The 20,440-nt window shown below is 47.5% G+C and overlaps 1 long non-coding RNA gene across 1 annotated transcript in view; it reads left to right on the top strand.

Annotated features, from left to right (window-relative positions):
* Positions 1-7,994: 7,994 nt before the first annotated feature.
* Positions 7,995-20,440, top strand: part of LOC119158124 — a 70,915-nt gene continuing 58,469 nt past the window's right edge. The window contains exons 1-2 of the long non-coding RNA XR_005107767.1: positions 7,995-8,179; positions 9,975-10,107. This is a non-coding gene — a long non-coding RNA (uncharacterized LOC119158124). The remainder of the gene's footprint in view (positions 8,180-9,974; positions 10,108-20,440) is intronic.

The raw sequence follows: 20,440 nt of genomic DNA, 5'->3' as shown, positions 1-20,440 counted from the left end.
TATTTAATTTGATTTTACAGCCAGGATGCGGAATGATTGCTGCTTTGGCCTTGCCAGCATGTGGCCAGGCAGAATTAAGTTTTGCTGGGATCACCTTTGTAATGACTCCTCCATAGCTCTCGCCTACAGAGCGGCCGAGGCTCAGTTATTAGCTGAGCTGTAAATGGCATTAATAATGTCCTTGTGGAGCAATAGCGTGGCAGGATGGCCTCCATAAAAACAGGAATCCTGCGGCTGACCAGTGTTTTGTTTGATTTTTGAAGGCGGGTAATAAAAGAAGAAAATGGAAAGCTTGTGCCTTTGTTTTTGTTTGGCCTGACGGGTGCAGGAGCGGAGGTGCAGATGTTTGTATAAAGCCCTGCTTGGGCCAGGGGTGCTGCTGCCCGCCCCGGGCAGCTCTGCTGCAGCCCCCGGTGAGCCGGCTCGGGGGTTCGGTGGTGGTTAGTGGAGCAGGGCCAGCGCTCCCTGGGGCAGAGTTGCAAACCTTGTCTGTGTCCTGGGGTAGCAGGGAAGACAGCCAGGTGTCCCCCCAAGGAGGGATGGGCAGGGTGGGAGAATACAGCCTGCTCCGCTTGGGTGGGTGCCATCACCAGCCATGGGTGCCCGTGCCTGCATCATGGCTCTGTCCTCCCTCTCTCACCCTGGGGGGAAGCGGGATGCCAGCAGGGCGATGCTCCCACCCCCTTCACCCTGGGAAAGTGGTGAAATTCCAGAGGAAAGGAGCTGCTTTGCTTTTCTGCAGCTACATGGTCTTCTTGGTCAGGCAGTCGGCTGGCTTGCAGGGAAGGCTGCCAGGGCTAGTAAATGCCCAAATTTAGCCTCTTCCCTACAAAATCAGAGCAGCAAATGCTCGTGCTGTGTGAGGGAGACGCTGGGGTTGGCTCAGGCTAGGGTGGTGCAGCTCTGAGAGTTCAGCCTCGGCAAAATATTAACTAAAAAGGCAAGGTTTCTTCCACTTTTAGTTCTTTTCTGGAGAGAGGAAGGAATGAACATCCCGCTGGATTTGAGGAGAGCAAGGAGGGCAATTTATTTAGGAAACTCACTGAGATGGAGCAGCGTATCTGCAGCTTACATGTAAAGGGAAACGTCTGCCTCTCTCTTCAGGCTGCTGCTTTAACTCTTCCCCAGGAGGACACTGCCAGGCCAGGGGTTCTTAAATTTTTCATCATGCAGGCAAAGCTGTTTCCTTCCCTAGTGAGGAGAATTCCTTCTTCAGAGCAGACTGATTAATTCTATCCTATGCACCATCTTGTACTTTGGGGCTCACAGCGCAGCTCCTGCAGACCCTTTTGCAGCGTCAGGTGCTTCACAGCTGTGTCTGAAGTCGAGGTCTCCTCCAGGAGCACCTCCCGCTGTAAATCGGGCCGACTGTGCTGCAAGAATAGCAAATTATGGAACGCTTTGCTGAGCAGCCCTCTTTGCTCTGCTTCCCTTAGAGCACTGAAGTGTGTGCAAGGGCTGACCCTGGGCTCTCTGGCCAGTGTCCGAGCCAGCCCCAAGCCCAGCACAGCTGGGTTTGGGTTGGATTTAATGGTCGTTTCCCCCAGAACACTGGCCCAGCAACCCACCGCTACATGCTATGGTGTCTGAGGTTCCCTGGGACCCTCCATCTTCCAGAAAAGCCCCATGAGCCAGGCAGGGGCTTCCCTGGGTATGGATCCGCTCCTGAACACTGAGGTGCTAAAATGAAGCTGAGAGCCCAGGAGCGGCCACCGGTTCCCTGGCACAGCGAGCTGGGTGCTGTGAGCCAACTGTCCTGATCTGGAAGAAAACTGGACTTTTCTTTCTAAAAAATTCAATAGGTGGGGAAGTTCTGACAGACAAAATTCTCTTGCTTGGCTTTCAATAGCATTTAAACAAAGCTAGATCAAAATCGATAACATTAGTATATCAGGGCAGGGGAATAAGAAGGGAGGTAGAGAAGGAAAATTCTTTGGGCAGTTCTCACTGGAAACTGGTTTTAACAACAACAAACCCATTCTGCCTGCTTGTAAAACAATTAACTTTAAATCCTGGTGTCCTTTGAAAGAAAAGCCCCTGAGCAGTGGCTGCTTTGACCAAAAGCATCAAACAGGGGAACCCACACTCCTTGTGTGGTTCCCATTGCCAGCTAGGAGTGCCTACACCCACGGAATGGCTTTAGTGTAGATCTCTGCTGTTGCAGAGCAGGGAAAAATGTAGTAGCTGGTTCCCCACACTGATGAGTCTGTAAGATCTTTGCTTGGGTTTAGTGGTGTGTGTTTTTATGATGGTTGTTTTTTCCCCATGAATATTAGAGCAGATTTCAGAAGATGGCTGGGCTCACTTCCACTTTGAACTAGGGAAACTGAGGCAAAACTAGGGCTGTATCTTGCCCAAGATTATAAAATGAATAAATGACAGATTTTGGGGTAGAACCCAATTATTTCCTGCTTCAAGCTAGCTGTGCAGAGACTTGAGAGGGCACTAGCAGTGTTTCCCTGGAAGGGCAGGGCAGGACTATTTCCCTCTGAGCCACACTGTCTTCTAGCAGCAGGGCCATACGCCCCACTCTGTACTGTTTAACTATTGATTTATATCTTTGCTGGAAGGCCTTACACACAGGTAGACCTGGCAGTAACGGTACTTGATAAAATCCCTCCATTTTCTTGATTTGATCATTGATGTTAGCAGTTTAATGCCTGCATGGAGCATGTTTTCATATGTCAGCACAAACCGGGTGGAAATGATGGACGAGATGTTGAGTCCTTGGCAGGAGTAGGGGCAAGAGAAGGAGCTGCCTTTCTCTTGAAGTATTTGGCTTTTATTTGCTACCTGCAAATGCAAACGGTCATGCTGGGACTTCCCTGGTCATGGAACCACTTGGTCTAGGAGTACCAGAGACACAGCTTGTCTCATGCCTTTGGTGTTGCTGCCTTGAGTCCTTGCCCACGTTATGCTTTTCTTGGTTGAATATTGCCACCCAACTGAATTTAAATTCCTTATATCTTACAGGACATCGTGTTCCCTGAGAAAAAGGGTTTGTGAGTGCTAGGTGAAACAGGGACGGTGGGTTGGAGGAGAATGCCGTGGCAGTGTGTGTGTGTCCTCGCTGGTGTCATCTGGGCATACTTGCCCTTGCTGCACATCTCCTGAAGGCACAAGATGGCTACAGAAACGTGATCTCTGCAGGATCTCTGAGTCGTTTCCATAAATACCAGGTAAGAAAGTTGCTGTTCAGGGGGAAAATGAATAGAAGCTGTTGTCTGGGGTGATGGGACACAATGCCCCAGCCATGGCACACGTTGTGGCTGTGGTTGAGGCTCTCCCAGGAGATGCTGTAGGTGTTTGTCCTTCTAGAGTTTGCAGCTGAACTTCCTGATGCAGAGTTTGGAAGCTGCTGTGGTTTGAATCTTCCTGTGATCTGGGGCAGTGAAACTAGAAGTTGAAGAGTTAGAAAAGAGATGAAAAGTGGGAAGAGAAGAGACCAAGTAGAATATTCTGCTAGCTTTTATCTGCAGCAAAATTCCAGTCCGTGTGTGTGCTGTTTGATTTTGTCAGAGATGCTTTTGTCGCGAAGAATTTTTCTGTAGGGACAGGGTCTGGGTGCTGCTGATACGAGCAGGAGTTTTGGATTTGTGATTGGCTATCTGGTTTGAATCAAATAAAGAACCACTCTGAATCCCTGCCCAAAACACAAATGAAGCCTGCAGCATGTTAACAAGATGAGAAAGTCTGGCCAATTCATTTAATTTGTTCCAGGCTCCTTTTGGCTTCCAGGTGTTCATCATGGATCACAAGCCAAAACATCCTGGGAGAGGCTCTTGCTGTCATATCAGAGCCCATCTGATAAGGCTCGCGCCTCCGAGCCGGCATGCTGCTGCAAGATTCCTGCTCTGCCTTCGCCAGGGATGTCAGGTTAGGGCTTCAAGCTTTAAATGTGAAAATAGAGGTTGTGTCAACCAAATGCCTCGGCAAGTGTAACGCGTTTGACCTCACAGCTCTCCTTCGGGACATGCGCTTTATTTCACAAACGGGCCAATAATTTTCTTGCCAAAGCCCTATCAAATTCTCGTCACAGTGCCTCTATTTAAAAGGATATAGGAAGCTGGGCAACCAAATGGGTGACCCCATCTGCACACCAGTCCATGCTAAGAGAGGTCCAAGCTCACCTCTGTTCCCAGATAAGTCTACAGGACAGCCACATGCTACCTTGCCAACAGAGCCATGCTAGGACTGCACAGGTATGCCCAGGCTTTTGGGTGGGCTTAATGAAGCAGGGAGAGCCCTGTGCTGATGTCGGATGGGGTTTGCAGCTGCTGATGGTCATGCTCTTCAGCTTGAAGCATGTCTGCTACAGTTTCATCCCTTATGGTAGAGCAAGAAGCACTGAACCTGGACTTCCGTGTTCTTTTTTGGCTCCCTGAGCTCTGACTTGCTTAGGAGAGTGGAAGACTTTGTGGTGGGGCTCAGCAGCTCACACTGGAAGGAGGAAGCCCCCTGAGGTGTGCTTGGCCTCCCCAGGAGCCACCTCCTCTAAGGAGCCTGCTGGAGTGGTGAAGGGGGAGCAAGGGGAGCGAGGAAGGTGGGAAGACCCATCCCTGATGATCTTCCCAAGCACTTGATGGGTGTTGGACTGTCCTAAACAAGGCTAAAACTCAATGCAAGGGCCTTGCCTTTGCCACAAAAGCCTGGCTTTTCTCATAGTTACGTCAAAGATGCTTCAAACTGGCTTTTCAGTGTTTCTCTAAATTATCTGTGTATTCTCCTACCAACATTACAAGTACTTTCAATTCTTTCCCCCAAAGAGCTGAATCTAGTCACTTTTTTCCTCTAGGCTTCAGAGGAAACAGAAAGGTACTTAACTTATGTTTTATTCATTGCAGTCACTATCTCTTGTTAATTTACTTACATTATTTACAGAATTTTAAAGTATTTTGTGTGTCAGGCAGCATCCCAGGCCCTATAAAATGCTAATTTTCAAACTGTTTCAGAGGCAAACATCTTTCCTAGGCCTCTAGGTAGACAAAGGGTCATCCCCATTCTTAATTCATTTTTCATGATTCTATATATAAATGCAATAAAGGCCGCTTGAATGGCAGATCTCAGGCAACCTGCTTCTCCATGTGGTTAAGTTTTATGAAGATCCATTGTGGTTGTGTTACTGGTACAATAAATTTAATTTTTGATCTAGTGCCCTTAATTATTAAGGATGACTGAACCTGGTTTAAGTACAGGAATAACTTAACTATCTTGGATCTTTGCCCTAAATGGGAATGAAACGTACGGTTCAGAAAGTTCAAGCAACTTTCTGAAAAGAAACTAAGTTTTATTTTCACAGTTGCTTCTTTGCACTTCCTGATTCCAGCAAGAGAGGAAGTGGGGGGAAACCCAAACCCCAGAAGGCTCTTAATGTTTTAGGTTTTAATCTCGTGTCTGCGAGCTCTTGGCAAATTGGTCCTGTTCCCAGCCTTGGGGTGTTTGAATCAAAGTGCTGCGACAGTTGACACCATAGAATTGGGCAATACGTGAAGATTTAGGGACATTTTAAGATAGTCCAAATGTCCGTGACATGCCTGAGCCATGGGTTGCCTGCTGGTCAGTCGTCTCTCAAGGTTTAAGGCCGGTCAGTAGGAAACACTTGACGTTAGATGTCAGTGGCTTTTTGCCTGGCAGGGCATGGCCGGACATACGTAGGAACCACAGCACAGCCTGTCAGCCCCTTTGTCTCTCCGTCACAGTGGTTATTGCCACTGGTGTTTGCTGTGCATCCCTTCGGTACCTCAGTGGTACCTCTGCCCAGCTAAGAGGACGTGGCTGATCCCACCGCTAACAGGGAGCAGGGCTTAAGGGAAAATGAGATATTTTGCATTGCATTGCATTGCCGGACATGGGAGCAAGTAACCCTGCAGGTCTGGAGCTGCTTCAGGAGAAGGGAAGTCCGGGCTGTGGGTGCAGAGCATAGGTGCAGCGCAGATGGGTGCAAGGGCCAGGCACAAGTCTGGGAGCTGCCAGGGCTGGATTCAGCAGGCAGCCAGGATGCTGCAGCACCAGCACATTCTCCTTTGCAGACAGAGCCCTGGGCTTCTGATGTTGTTCACAAGGCAGAGCATTTCTCCTCTGCTTCCCCCAAGGTCTTCCTGAACAAGGATGTCTCTTCTCGATCTGTTCAGTCCAACAATGGTTGATGTGTCAAGGCTCCACCATTCTCTGTGGGTGTCATGTCAAGGAGAGGTCAGATTGTGATAATTAGAGTGACTTAATCTCAAAATCAATTGAAAGATAGCATTGTTCTGTTTTCTTCTACCAGAGGGGGATGCTCTGATGTAGTGCCTCTGATCAAAAATTACTGGCAGACTTGAAGACTTCGTCTGAATTTTGTAGCCACTCTGAGAAGCACAGAAGGAATATCAGGTTGCAGACACGTGGTCTTGGCAATTATTTTTCAGTGCTCTGAGTTTCACGAAAGTTTCAGGATTTTTCAGTAAAGGCATCATGGTATGTAATGCACACTAGCTCTGTGAGCTGCCTCCTCAATTAAATGCAAAGTACAGGGCTTCATTGGCGAGATGATCTTGGATGAAGCAGAGCAATGCAACCTGCAACGCCAGCACAGGCAGCCTGTGGCTCACCTTCAAGCCCTCGCTCCTCGGAGGTTGAAGCCAAGTCCCCAGCATCTCACAATACAGGTATCTATTGCTCCATCTGAAAAACCAGCTCAGTGACACAAGCAGGCTCACGAGCCAGTGTGTATAATGGTGTCAGCAGAGGGAAACGTGGCCCTGCACGCGGCACTCGTGATAGGCGATATTGTGATATGAAAGAGCCCAAAATAGCACTGGAGCATCCTGTGGTGTGTAAGCAGCTACTTCTGGAGTTCTCAGTGGCATGGCTCTGCCAGCAGCCAGGCAGTGATGGCCATCGCAGGGTTAGGGTAGGACAGAACATCATCTTTAAGGACTAGCTTCTTCCTTACTTACTGCTTCTGCTGTTTCTGAGGTTGTTTTAGGTGTAACTGGTAAAGTTCTGGTGAGGCTGGTTAAAATTCCAGTACGTGTTTTTGGCAGGAACAGCTGTGATGTTTCCAGCTGTGATACCTTCTTCAGTAAAATGACAGATACTTCTTTTGGAAATTACTGGGGAACCTCAGAGGCTTCCTACTGCTGAAAGCCAGGGAGGTCTTATGGTGGGGCTGTTACGTTCTTCCAGCCCTCACTTCTGAAACAAGTCTAAAGGACAGTCTGGTCCAGCAGGCATGGTGGTTCTGACCGCTGTCTCCAAAAGAGCACAGCTAAAATCCTTTTGCCACTTTGCAGTCAGCCTCTGTGTTCCCACGGAGGTGCACACCTCTGATGGATGCTAAAATGACAAGTGGTTCCACTCTGTGCAGCTTTAAGAAGAGCTGAGTGAAGTACAAGGCTTTGCAAGACTGAGACTGTTAACGATCACTAGCTCTGGCTTTGGGGGCTGTCCTTGATGGTAGACTTTGTTTTCGGGGTGTGTGTGTGTGTGTGGTGTTCTTTTCCAGGTTACCGACCTCCATGCATGCAGCATTACTCTGCTCACAAATTCTTTGCATGTGCACTGCAGCTAGAAGGAATACACTTAACATACAAAAGCTGTCATTCTACTAGGAGGAAAAAAATCCTATTTACAAGCTTATTTGCTAGATTCCCGCCCCCCCCCCCCCCCCCTTTCATCTTAAACCACAAATTGGCTTGTTAATAAATGCGAGCCCCAAGAATCTGAATGCTGCTCAGACACTTATAAGGGGGTTTCTCTGCAACCAGCATGAGCTGGGGCTGGTTCTGCCTCCTCTGTGTAAGTCAGTGACACAGTCATGGCTTAGGATGTGTTAGGTTTGTCTGCAAATCATAACTGGTAGAATGTGAACTTTGATAGGACTTAAGAATATGATAACTGTACATTCTGTAGGGAGTCATTATGAAATGGGGAAAGGCATCAAAACCTGCCCACTGGGAATTACTGACCCACTGCAGGTAAATTTAAATACGTTCCTCTTCCATCTACGGTCTTGTGGCCACCTTGGTGCCATGTTCCAGCGAACCCATGGATCTACATTCCCACCCATCCATCAGACCTTCATTTCACCATACGTCAGACCATGATTTTCTCTATCAAGTTGACTTGAACTCGACTTACACGCTGTCAAATGCTCTCCCTTTTGCCCAACCTCAGTTCGTCTTTTATTCGCTATGAGGTAAGAAAAACCTTTCCTGAGGGTCTGGCAAATACACATCACGTGGCATTTGCCAACATTGGTTACATCTGAATAAATAAATCCATCTGTTCCCAAAAGGAACCTGCTTATTCTGTGATGTCAAAACGTGGCCTTGGTGACATCGGTTAATCATCACAGGAATTACTGTGACGCCGCAGGCAATTACTGGCTAAGGCAGACGGGAGCTAGTTGCCCAATGGAGGAAGAAAAAGATTATCTTCAGATAAGAGCATGGGAAAAGAAATAATGGAAATTGCATGATAGGTTAAAGGAGCTTTTTATGTGCAGAATGTAGTATTTCTCTCTCTGAAGAAAGACTGTGGCAGAGATGAATTATTTTTTGCAAGGTAAAGAACCTCGAAGGAAATAAACTCTAAATAGGCTGATGTATCCAGATACAGTAGCAAGAGACTGCTTTTTTTAAATGAACTATAATTATAAATCCATGTACCTAGAGATAAACGGAGCGGGGCCACTGTTTCTCGGAGGGCTACACAGGAATGTTTCCGGATCCCAGAAACCTACTTTATACACATGAAAGTTAATGTATTCCAAGCTGGATCTCCCATCTGATAATTTCCATTGCACTTGCTGAAGTGTATTATACTTCCAGGATGTAATTTGCTTTAGTGAAATTGTCATTTTTATTCCTAAATAGCTAGCGACCACTGGGCTAAAGACAGCTCTCCAGAAAGTGACCTTGAAGATCACACACCATTACCGATGCCTTGTTTAAATTGCAGAGAAATGTTAGGACTGCATAATAAGATGTTGATTGTCAGGCTGAGCAAGCAAGCTGAGATGAAGATGATGTGAGGAACTACTGCTTTGCCATCTTTGCCTGGACCATTCAAAATGCTTTTCTTGATTCTCTGTTCATCCATTATCTTTCCTCTGCAAACTTCCTGCCGATAAGTTTCAGCTCTTCTTGGACAAATATTGTTAAGAATAAATAGGGAGGCAGAGGAAAAGTGTTTGTTTTATACCTCAGTGGGGTGATAAAAAGAAATCACTAGGCAGGCTGCAGCCCCTGGACCATTGTTCCTTTGGTTTTTTGGCAGAAGCAGTTTGGGCTGTATTGATTTCTGGTGAAATGAAATGTTAACAAATGTATAGCAGCAATGGAAGATGTTTCCTTCTCTCACTTGTGAATTTTCTGAGCCTGGAGGATTTTTTAAACTTTATTCCCCAAACCCCTGGTTGGAAATTCGGTGAGCTTCATGGGAAAATACAGCGCAACAATTAGCTGTGTGTTCAGCTGGCTTCTCCCCCTGTAGTATCTGTGTCATGCGAGCCTGTCTGAGGTGTCTGAAAATGACAACAATTACACAGCCCCGAAACTTTGGACACCAGGCAACATAGAAGTGACGCTGCTAACTTTTTCTCCTTAAAAATCCTGATTATTTTAAAATTTAGTAATAAATATTCTCTTGTGGGGGGAGGTCCTGGGCAAGTTAGTTTCATTCCTGCCTTAGCCTTTATTTTTTTTCACCATGCTACCATACAAGCGTTACAATACCCTGCAAGCTGACAACGCAGCCTGGGAGCAAAGCTGAGTACCACACTGCTTGAGAAGTGGTGTTTCTTGTGGGGAAGAAAATCTGAAGCTTGCTTTGCTATTTTCCGTCTCCTAACGGGAAAAAGGCTAGGAAGGGGAAATTAATGGCGATCAGCCCCTCCTGGTGTCCACTGAATGCTTGCTTTTAAGCAGCAGATTTCATCCAAATCTCAGTAAAATGCATCTAATCTATGTACTTTGTGTTGTCGTACTCAGCTCATAAGCTGCCCTCCAGCACTGCTGCTGCGTTCCACGCTCTGATGCATCAATCCCATAATATTCTGATTCTCCATACGTGACCTCCCTGCACTGTACGGCTGTTTGCAGGGTTATCCAGGTGCACCACACTGTAAGTACAAGCTCCCAACACACTCTCCCTCCTGTAGTTTACGGCTTTCACTGTTCTGGCAGGGAACAAAAGGATCTGACCTTCCTGAGGGCGAGCGGGGAAGTTACTAAATAACCAAGTTCTCCCTTTCCCAAAAGGCTGTAAATTGTGCTGAAATAGTGGTTTCACGATATGCCAGATGAGAAGCTGCTGTAGGCCACCAAATGATTTTTAATTGGATGCGTACCAGAGGAAACGCTTTACCCTGGAAAACTCCCACCTTCCCTCCAGTGCTGAGCACCCACGCTGGCTGGCAGCTCTCTCCCACCATCCTCTTGCTGGAGGCACTGGTGATGTCCATGGGTTGGGGATGGTCATGGTTCACCCCAGGAAAGGACGCCTTCCCTTCCCCCGAGGCACAGGGATACCATCCAGCTTTCAAATGGCTGTTAGTGTCTCCTTTGAAAGCTCAAAGGACAGCTCAAGGTCTTTGGACTTGCTGAAGATTTGGCCAGGTGGGATGGACCCAGGTGCTGGGGTCAGGGTGGGCAGTGCAGGCAAGCCCACAGCACCCTGTGGGTTTGGGTTGGTTGGTCTGGGCTGGGGAGATGAGCTAGAGAGATGAGGGCAAGTGGAGGAAATGACTGTTGAGGAGAACTTCATAAATGGTGGCAAAACAAGGTCCCAAAGCCAGCGGGTGAGTGAGCTGGGTTTGTGCCATGTGTCCTTCAGCTGCAGCTTACACTCATGTTCTTGCCTTTCTGCAGGAGGCAAGACAGCAAGCACCGCAACAGACTTCTCTTTTTGACTGTGTAACTTTTATTAAACACCATAAAAAGCTCCCTTTCTTTAGAATACAGTCCTTCCAAAAGGGGTCCTACACACTCTTTCTCCTCCTCTTGGTTATTTTTTCCGTGCTTTGACATCATTACATGAGGGACATTACCGAGCTCCTAACTGTGGAAGAAATGGTTCTGTGCCAAAATGTTCTGCTGAAAAAAAAAACCAAAAAAAACCACCAAACCACCAAGCCCCAAGTATTTTCCATGGCTCCATCTAAATGCAGCCAACTTGATTTTCTGTAGCTCCGGTTTTATAGGAGAGATTTCTGAAGTCCTGCCCTGAGGTCACCAACTTGTGGGAAAGTAACACGTGGTTGACCAGACTTGTGATTTTTCCCTCTCCAGCCAATAAGTATCAGTGCTACTTTTCACACTACTGGGGAATGACCCTAATTAGGCTTATTAAAGTTAGTTCTATATTAATTGTGTGGCCGTGATCCTACAAACACCTCTGCATATGTACAAACGTTATTAATGTTCAGAATTCCCGCCAAAGCCAGTGGGGCTGGATCCGTGCTGAAGCTTGAATGTGTTTATTAGGGCTGGTGAGAACAAGGTCTGTACCCAGACTTTCACTGCGTTTTGGTGTAAGAAAGGACTTTCTGATCACTGATGCAGTGTTTTAGATAGATTGTCTAGAGGCGGAAGGAAGAGTTTCATACAAAATAAGACCTGAATGAATGATTTCCTCAAATTAAAGCCCAATCCCAAGATTTTGGGTTTTTTTCTTTTGAGGAAAAGATGGGTTTAACTTATTTTTATACCATGTTGTTGTGGCTGAGCACTCTATGGGTGCCTTCAGAGCTCCTTACCAAGTGTTGCCACTGCTGCGCCAGTTGCAGTTTCCTCGTGCGTTTCAGCTGCAAAACAAAGTAGCCATCTCCAGCAGCAGGCAGGAGCAGCACCGCTCACAGGGCGCTGCCAAGAGCATCCGAGCCATGTGAAGACTGGCTCATGTCTCATGCAGCTTTACCACCCAGAAATGCTGTTCCTGCCCATTCCAGGACCATGGAAGTGAGCAGTAACTGCAAGAGGTGACGAGGGGCTTGAAGCTGTGCCAAGTTTGCGTGCATCCACCTGATGTGTAAGGAACGCTGACCTTGCACCCTCCGGGGCTGGCACTGTCTTGGCTGGAGACCAGGTGTCCCCTGGGGACCAACAGTAGCCTGTCCCTCAGGCTGCTCTCCATTGTTTCATGCTTCAGTAAGACAGAGCAAGTTTCTTCATGAAACTTCTGAGTCTTCTGCTTGTCAGATCTCTGATGCTGGGCTGTGATCTCCAGGAAAGGCCTCCTTTGTGTATTTCTTTGTTCTTTGACTAATTGGAGCCTCAGGAAGGAGATGTGCACCATGGCCACGAGAGTGCTGCAGGTTCAATTCGCTGCAGCATGTCCTATTGAGAGCTTCCCAAGCTTCACTGCTGCCATGACTCAAAGTGTGTTTTCTCCTCTGGGCTATGGTTCATTAGTTCATGAATTAAACTTATTGCTTCTTTAGACAGAGGCTCTATGAGAGCATCCCATTGAGTTTCTTAACAGTTCTTGGGTTTGGTGATTCTGAGCTATTCAGAAGCCTGGTTTTGAATGTGTTGTAACAGATGGAAAGAATTCAATTGATTTGGGGGGGAAGTTTGCTTTAGGTCATTCACAAAAAAGAAGGGACATCACCTGAATGTGTTCCTTCAGAGCACTTCTTCCTTTCCACTGGTTTCACAAGAGCTGAAGAGGTGGGCAGCTTGGTTATGCAGGAGAGCCATCACAGGTCAAGGAAAGCCCTCAGCCCTTGTCTGGACCGGGTAGACAGCTGAATCTGAACAGTGGCTCTTATCACAAACGCAATGCTACCATTTGCTGTGGAGATCTCTAATGAGCCAGGAAGGTTGGAATTTTTCCAACACGTCACCCCTGTTGGCTGCCCTGCTATTTGGTCATGCTAAACGACTAGGTAAATAGGCCTTTCATGAAACCTAACACCCGCCCTACCTAATCCCCCCTGCCTTCAAACTGTGGGGCTAATCAGTTGTTTTGACATAAGTGGGATCCAAATTCTATAAGGAACATGGCCAAGAAAAGTTCAAATCCAAGACCAAGATTAATGAGAACTTCAAAGAAATTTACCACCAAATGTTACTAATTTAGTACACCCTGTGTTTGAAACCAATGACCTAATTGGAAACTATATTCTTTAAAAGCCATTATGTCCCAGCTCTTTAGTATTCGGGAGGTGGCTTCTGAGATCAGAGTCGGTTTATGTCATTTGGTAGCATGGCACAGCAGATTTTTACCCCCACCTTCCTAAAACTGGGATAAAATATCCTGCTGTTGACTGCAATAGGTGATTGTGCTCTTAATTCACAATAAATAACAGATTCATAATCAGACAAACAATTTCCCTCTGCTCTTCAATAACTGAGTATAATATTACAAATCCTTTAAAGCTGGTTAAAGAAATGAGAGGCCTGATTAACTTGGCAGTCATGTTGCCAAAAAGTCAGCACATTAAAAAAAAATGTACTTAGTGTAAAAATTTACTTTGTTACACTGGGCGGTTGGTACATCTGCCTTCCTAGGATTTCACAGAGGTCTAGACAAGTACATGGGCAGAAAAGCCAAGGAGAAAATCAAATCACTGATCCCTTTAGCAAAGACCCACCAACTTGCTGTGGAGGTCGGGCGTGCTGTGGTGAGCTCAGGCACATCCCTCTGCCTTACCTTCTTCCTAGCACTGCCACAGGGTTCCACGCTTTCCTGAAAGGGCCCTGCTGTCACCTGTGATGGGGCTGTTTGTCCTGCACCAGACCATGCTGATGCTCGTGCGGAGAGCCGGGCTGGAGGCATTCATGCTGCAGAGCCTGCAGGGTTTTCCCAGCAGATGAGCTCAGTGAGGCCAAGGTGGGACTCATCTCACCTCCTGCTGTGGGTGAGAACGTTCCATAGATGTAGACTCTAAATTACAGCTTTCTGTATGGGAGGGAGGAGGAAAATGTTTCTACCATGCACATTGACTTTAGTGTGAATGGTACCATCTTCTGGCAGTGGCTGCTCCCCTGCTCTGACTGCAGGGAGATTGTGGTGACAGCTCAGACTTGGCTCTTCACCTCCTGAACATCAGTGAGGACGCTCAAGAAGATTCCCCACCCTCAGCAGTGTGCCCATATCCCACAGACAGGCTGTGAAGGAGCAGCACAGCCACCCCCACTTTGCTGAAGACAAAGTGCCCTATGCTGGGATTGCACTGGGATTGCGGACGGCTGCATGGTTAGGCTACGCCAGGCAGCAGGGATGTCAGTTTTTATAGTTAGAAGTTCTTCAGTTCAAAAGCTGTGAGACTTTTTGAAATGACAGAGTTTATTTAAAGTAATGAGAATTTATTTCTTGCCATTGAGGATACTGGTGTCTAAGAAGCAGCTGTGAAGCAGTGTCTTCTCAAAAAATCTTAATTGATTGCTCTGGGCAAAATAACAGCTCTGGAAGGATCTGTAGAGAAAGTTTTGGTCCATACACCTGAATTAAGTTAATTTTTTGGGATGTACTGCAATCCATTTCAGACACTGCAGAGGATCTGGGATACCACATTTACAAACACTACCATCTCCCATGCAGTTCTTACCCCAGCGCTAAAGTGGCAAACAGACCATGAAAGACGAAATGTGGGTTTTGAACACAAAGCCAGGCTGTGAGCTGCTTACCTGCTGCTGCAGAGGGGAGCCAGGAGTTCCCCTGGGGCTGGGGGACCCAACCGTCAGGCCTGCTGTTCTCCAAGGGTATTCCAGCAATCTGGAAATAAAAGATAATTTCTAATGGAGATTACATGATGTCTCAGGTTAATAGCTGGTGTTTTCCTTTCCCAAATCAAAGTGGAATTCCCCCTTTCTGCCTAACTTACATGCAGAGAGCAGTTATCAGTCAAAAAATAAATAAAAGAACAGCAAAAGAGAAAAGAGGACTTGATCAGGCTGGACCAATTTGGATACACGCAATCTTTAAGAAAGATTCCTGGTTTTCACATCAGTGATATTTTGCCGATAACTGCTTAGTGAACATCAAGGAAGGGTTCTCTTGGGTCATTTTCAGTTAAAAAAAAAAAAAAAAAAAAAAAGGAAAGGAAAGGAAAGAAAAAACCCCAAAGCAAAAGGGGTCCTTTGCTGGCTGAGGAGCTGATTCCTGCTTGCGTATGGGTTCCCTGGCATGGGTCAGGTACAGCCTGGTGGCACTTAGGGGGGGTTGGGCACGTTCAGCTGAGCTAGACGATTCACCCCTACTGAAGACATTTCTGTGCGTGCCTGGTGTTAGCAAACTCATCCATTAGGCATTTATTAATTTATGCTGGACACCGATCCTTTCCAGCTCTGACAGGACAGCAGCCCCGTTCAAGGCGGTGCTGAAGCACACTCTTAAGTTGAAGGACTTGGTTAGCAGCCCTGCATCTGCTGGGGAGGGCTGGATATTTAAGTGATTTCCTCTCCGGGGCGTTACAAGCCTTGTGGGGTTTGTGCCACCTTAGGAGCCTGGGCAGAGCTTGAAAGGTTTAAGTGCAGGAGAGACTATATTTCCCAGAAAAGGGAAATTTGTATTTTATAAACCTCGCAGTACCCATTTTGCTCACATCCATTTTATGATTATAATTACTTAGATTACTTTTATTTTAGATGAAGGGAAACAATAATGAAAGGGTAACTAAATAAAAAGGCTCAGAAAAAGAAGGAAAACACTGTGGTTTCTGTTCAGAATTTTTAACCCTTCAACAAGAGGGAGGGCTGGATCTTTAGAGGTGGAGGAAAAGGCTGGCTTGTAGCTACATACAGAGCACGAAGATTTCAGTCTGCTCTTTTCAATGGAGCATTCATTCCTGCCCTGAAAGAAAGGTGAATCTCCATGCCTTTTCTGTGCTTAAATGAGTTGTGACTCTCCAGATGTCTGGAACAAAACTGGGCATTATAAATACATATATATAATAAATATTATATATCTACACACAGGGATTAAATACATATGTATAATGCAGTTTAAGTGAGTTTGGAGGGCAGGTCCATACTCCAGAAGGTCCTTTCCATTGGCACCTCAGAGTGACGTGCACTACAGAAACCAGCGGCTCACCTGCGTGTGCATCTCTGCTGCTGGCCGCTTTGTCACAGGTGAGTTACTGATGCACACAGCTGCCTTGTCAGTGCTGGGAATTTCCAGGAGACTTTGTCAAATGTGGGGGGTTTGATGGGGAAAAAAAACCCACCCAGATTTTTCTGCCAATGGGAGGTCTTCAAAAAGTAGGGGAGAACCCCACTACCTCCATCCTTGCTGGGGTGTACAGAGAGGGGACCACTGCAGCTCTCAGCCCAAGCGGGGGGCTGCGACGGGCACCGGGGGCTGCAGCATGTTGCCTCCATTGATTCATGGTCCCACCCTCAAAAAATGGAGCAACTGCCTTCGTCCCTGGCTGAGCTTGTCTGAGCCTCTTGCAGCTCTCACTGCCTGATGTCCACTATCCACAGAGCAGCACCAAATGCCTGTGACCACCCTCACCCCACCCCCCCAGCCCAGGGCTCCCGGATGGGCTCTGAGTCTGAACGAGGCTTTTCAGCTGTGAACAACAGATTTTACGTGAATTAGATAATTAAGATAACAGCCAGTTAGGGTGTTGCTGGCAGGTTAGGGTCTGGCTGCAGGTTCCAGCGCAGAGCCCAGCCCCGAGGTCCGGCGAAGGGAGCTCTGTTCGATGCTGGGGTTGTGCAGGCGCAGTGGAGGAGCTCAGAAAGGCAGCTGCAGTGCCTGTAACCTGCTACAGTAAACCAGAGACTATAATCCTGTAAATGCCTTGGAGTGTGATAATTGCTAAAATAAAAGAAACCTTGAAGCAGGGACTTGTGATCGCTGGAGACCTCGTGTCTTCATAGACACCCCTCATACCTCTTCCAGTTCTCATTTCAGTGGTGGAAGCTGCCCGCCCTTCTCCCTGTAACCTGTAAGACCCCACAAAGGACACGAAACTTGTTCTTTCCAGGAGCTCCCACCGCATTGGGCTATGCCTGCATGTTTGAGATGCCCAAAGATCAGAGGACCATCCACACTGCCTGGATTGGGTTTGCTGAATTTTATTGACCTTTTCTGGGAGTTCCACTGAAAAAAGGGACTCAGCATCTTTTTCTGGATCCCTCATGAGCCCCAAGAAGCAAGTGCCATGTTGTACCCGCTGCAAAGTGCATGGCAGACTCCCAGGGAAGCAAGCAGATGTATTGGTCTCTGTGCAGTGGCAATCAGGAAGGGAATTAAAATTATGATATGTTGCCATGGTAATGAAGTCCCAGGATTTGGCTAGGAGGAAAAGTGAGGTTGTAGCTAGCTGCTCATGAATTCCTCAGTAGGCTTTTCAATACTCTGTTTCCTTTAAATGAAATTGGAGAAAGACTTGCAGTTCATAGTGGGGATAAAATTTTTATGAAGCTAAATCTAGGCAGTGTTTTAGTGTCAGTCAGCATTAACCCACAGCATGAACACATAAATAATTGAAATTTCAAATACCCCAGTGCTCTGGGTTAGAGCAGCAGCAGCACTCGAGGGCTGGTGCTCCGCAGGCAGCCCTGGGCAGCCCAGAAGCTGATGAGCCTCTTCCCGAGCAACCTGGGCATCCTGGGCTGGATGAAAACACCCTCACCTGCATCCTCCCACTGCCCCACTTTACAGGATTTCTTCTGGCCAGAATCAAACAAGATAAATCTGACAGGTTTCCTCTGGCTTGCCGCAGGTGAGTTTAGCTGCTCAGGGAAGTCTCTGCAGCGCTCTCTTGAAGACGAGGTTTCTGCTCAGTGGGCTGGGGTTTGTGTGTGTGAGATCGGCTCGGCCCTTGCCAGGAGCCCATTGAAAGAGAATCCTGAAACAGGTGGACAGAAAAATAAACACAGCTAATAAAAAAAGATCATAGAAATGTAGCAGAGTGAAAAGCTTGTGAAGCGTTGCTTGTTCGTGAGGGTCATGATTGGTTTTGAAAAATGGATATTTAATGAAGATTTAAAAAAATAAAAAATTCTTGGGCTTTTTTTTTGACCAACCCTTCCCTTAGTTCCCCCTTACATCTATAACAAGCTTAAGTAAAGCTGGCTGAAAATTAATTTGCAAAGAGAAAAAAAATAATTATAAAAAACAACTTTTAAAGTATTCAGCAAGAATAACAGTAGGAAAAGGAAGCTGGCCCCAATTTTTTCCTCAAATTTTATTTTTATAATTCTTTTTTCTACTTTTTCTTCCCATCTCCCTTTTACAGAGGCAAATTGGGAAGGTAGAGGGTGAGAACAGATCACTTATCTGCAGAGCAGGACAGAGGGCCAGCGGGAAAAGAAAGGGAACAAAAGCAAAGCAAAGCAAAGTGGCAGGTTTGAGGGCTTTCAAGGACCATTTTCAGGGAGAAAAAAGAGACATTTTCTTGTGACAGTGAGATGTTCTACATAGACAAAGGGGCTCAGATGAAAAATGCTCACGAGAGAGAAAGAAATTGCACATGAAGACTTCTTCCCTCTGCTGTGCTCCACCGAGCAGCTGGTCAGGGAAGATGGGGAAGGGGCACCTCAGCCAGCCGCATCCTGGTGGCCTCCGCTCCGCGGCTTGCCGGGCATGGGTACAGCTTCCAGCCCCATCCCCCTCTGCTCCGCCCGGGACCCTCGTACACACTGCCTGCCTCTGCAGAACCAGCGAGCTGCTTGGATCTTGCAGCAGACCCTGCCAATGTCCAACCCTCCAAACCATTTAGTTTTCCGTGTTTATTCCCTTGTTCCCATGCAAGCACTAATGCCAGGCAGGATCAGCAGCTGCTGGGAAGGGGAAAACTCAGCTTGTCGTGGCAGCAGCATGGATGTTCGTTGGGTACATACATGTGCACAAGTGAAACTTCACCCTTGCTATTGCAAGATGGGTTACTGTCGGCTCGGCTGAGGGTGGCTGTATCCCTGCACTGCAGCATGCATCGGTGTTTCGTTCAGCTCTGGAGGTTGATAATGTCAGTCTCACAACAATAATCCCACTGTGGTTAGAAAACAAGCATTTGACTGTTAGAGGACACAAGTGGAGGTGGATCAGCTTGATATTGCAAAAACTGCTGGATGAGACATGCCACAGCCCCCTTCACCTTCCTTGGTGTGGAGCCGCAGCCCATCCATGCTGCAGTCAGGGTGATTGCTAGGAACAAATATCTCAGAGCCCTTCTCAGCTCTACAATAACTCTAAAAAGCTGAAAACAAAGGGTGAAATAAAGAAATCAGCACACCATCACCTTCTGCAGGGCTCCTGCCTGGTGCCTCTGCTGGGCAAGAGAAAAAGAAAGGGGGTCCCTGAGGAGCTACCCTTGCGCCGCAGGATGGCACGAGGGCACATCAGTCCAGCTGTGGCACTGGTGAAGGCTGGAGGGTTGCAAGCACTGAATTTCATAGAGATTGGGAATTTGTGGTCCATCCCAAGAGGCACACCTAGCTCTTCTCAGCGAGTGTTTCCATTTCCACCAGTGATTGCGTTTGCTATAACCCACCTGCCAGAGAGGCTGGGCTTCGTTTTTGCTGCCCTGGCACAGACCAGCTTGCTGATCCTCTGCTGGGATGCCTGGCCAGCTAGAGGGCTTTTTCCCCTTACCTGCCTCTGTCCCTGCACCTCCTCCTCTGGGGTGGATTTGCAGTGGACCTTCTCTGAAAAACAAGCAGCACTGTGTCCTGGAGCTGCCTCTGGGAGCCTCCAAACCCTTTCAGCAGCCCACCTTCCATATTAATCCTGGACAAGTGTCTTTTGGGCCCTTGTAAGAGGGAGGAGCAGCAACCTGGAGGCAGCTGTGGAGGTGAGGATGGAGCACGGAGCTCTGAGCAGCCAGAGCTTCCAGAAGTGCCTGGGGGAAGAGGAGTCCTGACCCTGCAAGAGGAGGGTCTGGGTCTAACGGCCCCAAGGAGGGATGGTGCTGGAGGGGGTTAGGGTGGGGGTGTTTCTTGGGGGGAGACCCAAATTTGCAGCAAAGCTCATCTCTTTGCGAGGCTGAGGGGATGAGCATTTTGAGCAAATGTTGGACGTTAAAATAAATGTTAGTGGCTGTTGCATGTTCTTTGCCTTCTCTCCCTGCAGAGCGGTGGGTGGATGCCAGTCTGGGGGGGTGAAGGGGGCGCAGGGGACCTTCCCCACTGCTTAAGTTTCCCCAGGTACCTTCTGTGGAGCCGTTGAGGGGAGCGGTGCTGCCTGGCAGGGACTTAGCACACCAAGAGAAAATAAACATGAGGAATTACTCCTGGCTCTTTCTCTTTGGTGCTACACTTGGGCTGGCTCCACTGTAACATGTGGATAAAGTGCCAGGCTGGCTGCTGTTGGATCAGGAGGTTGATTTTGGATCTGGCTTTTTTGTTGTTGTTTTATAGCCTGTATGGAAACAAAAGTGCCAAAGGAAAGACATTTTTTTCCACCCTACTGTGCTAAGCCAAGCCAGACCCATGCGATTGCTCACTCAGCCCGGGAAGCAATGGTCTGCAGATACTCTGGGACACAGAGGTGGGCAAAG

This window comes from Falco rusticolus, chromosome 1, assembly GCF_015220075.1.
Source record: "Falco rusticolus isolate bFalRus1 chromosome 1, bFalRus1.pri, whole genome shotgun sequence".
Classification (NCBI taxonomy): domain Eukaryota; kingdom Metazoa; phylum Chordata; class Aves; order Falconiformes; family Falconidae; genus Falco; species Falco rusticolus.
This window is presented reverse-complemented; position numbering and strand designations above follow the sequence as displayed.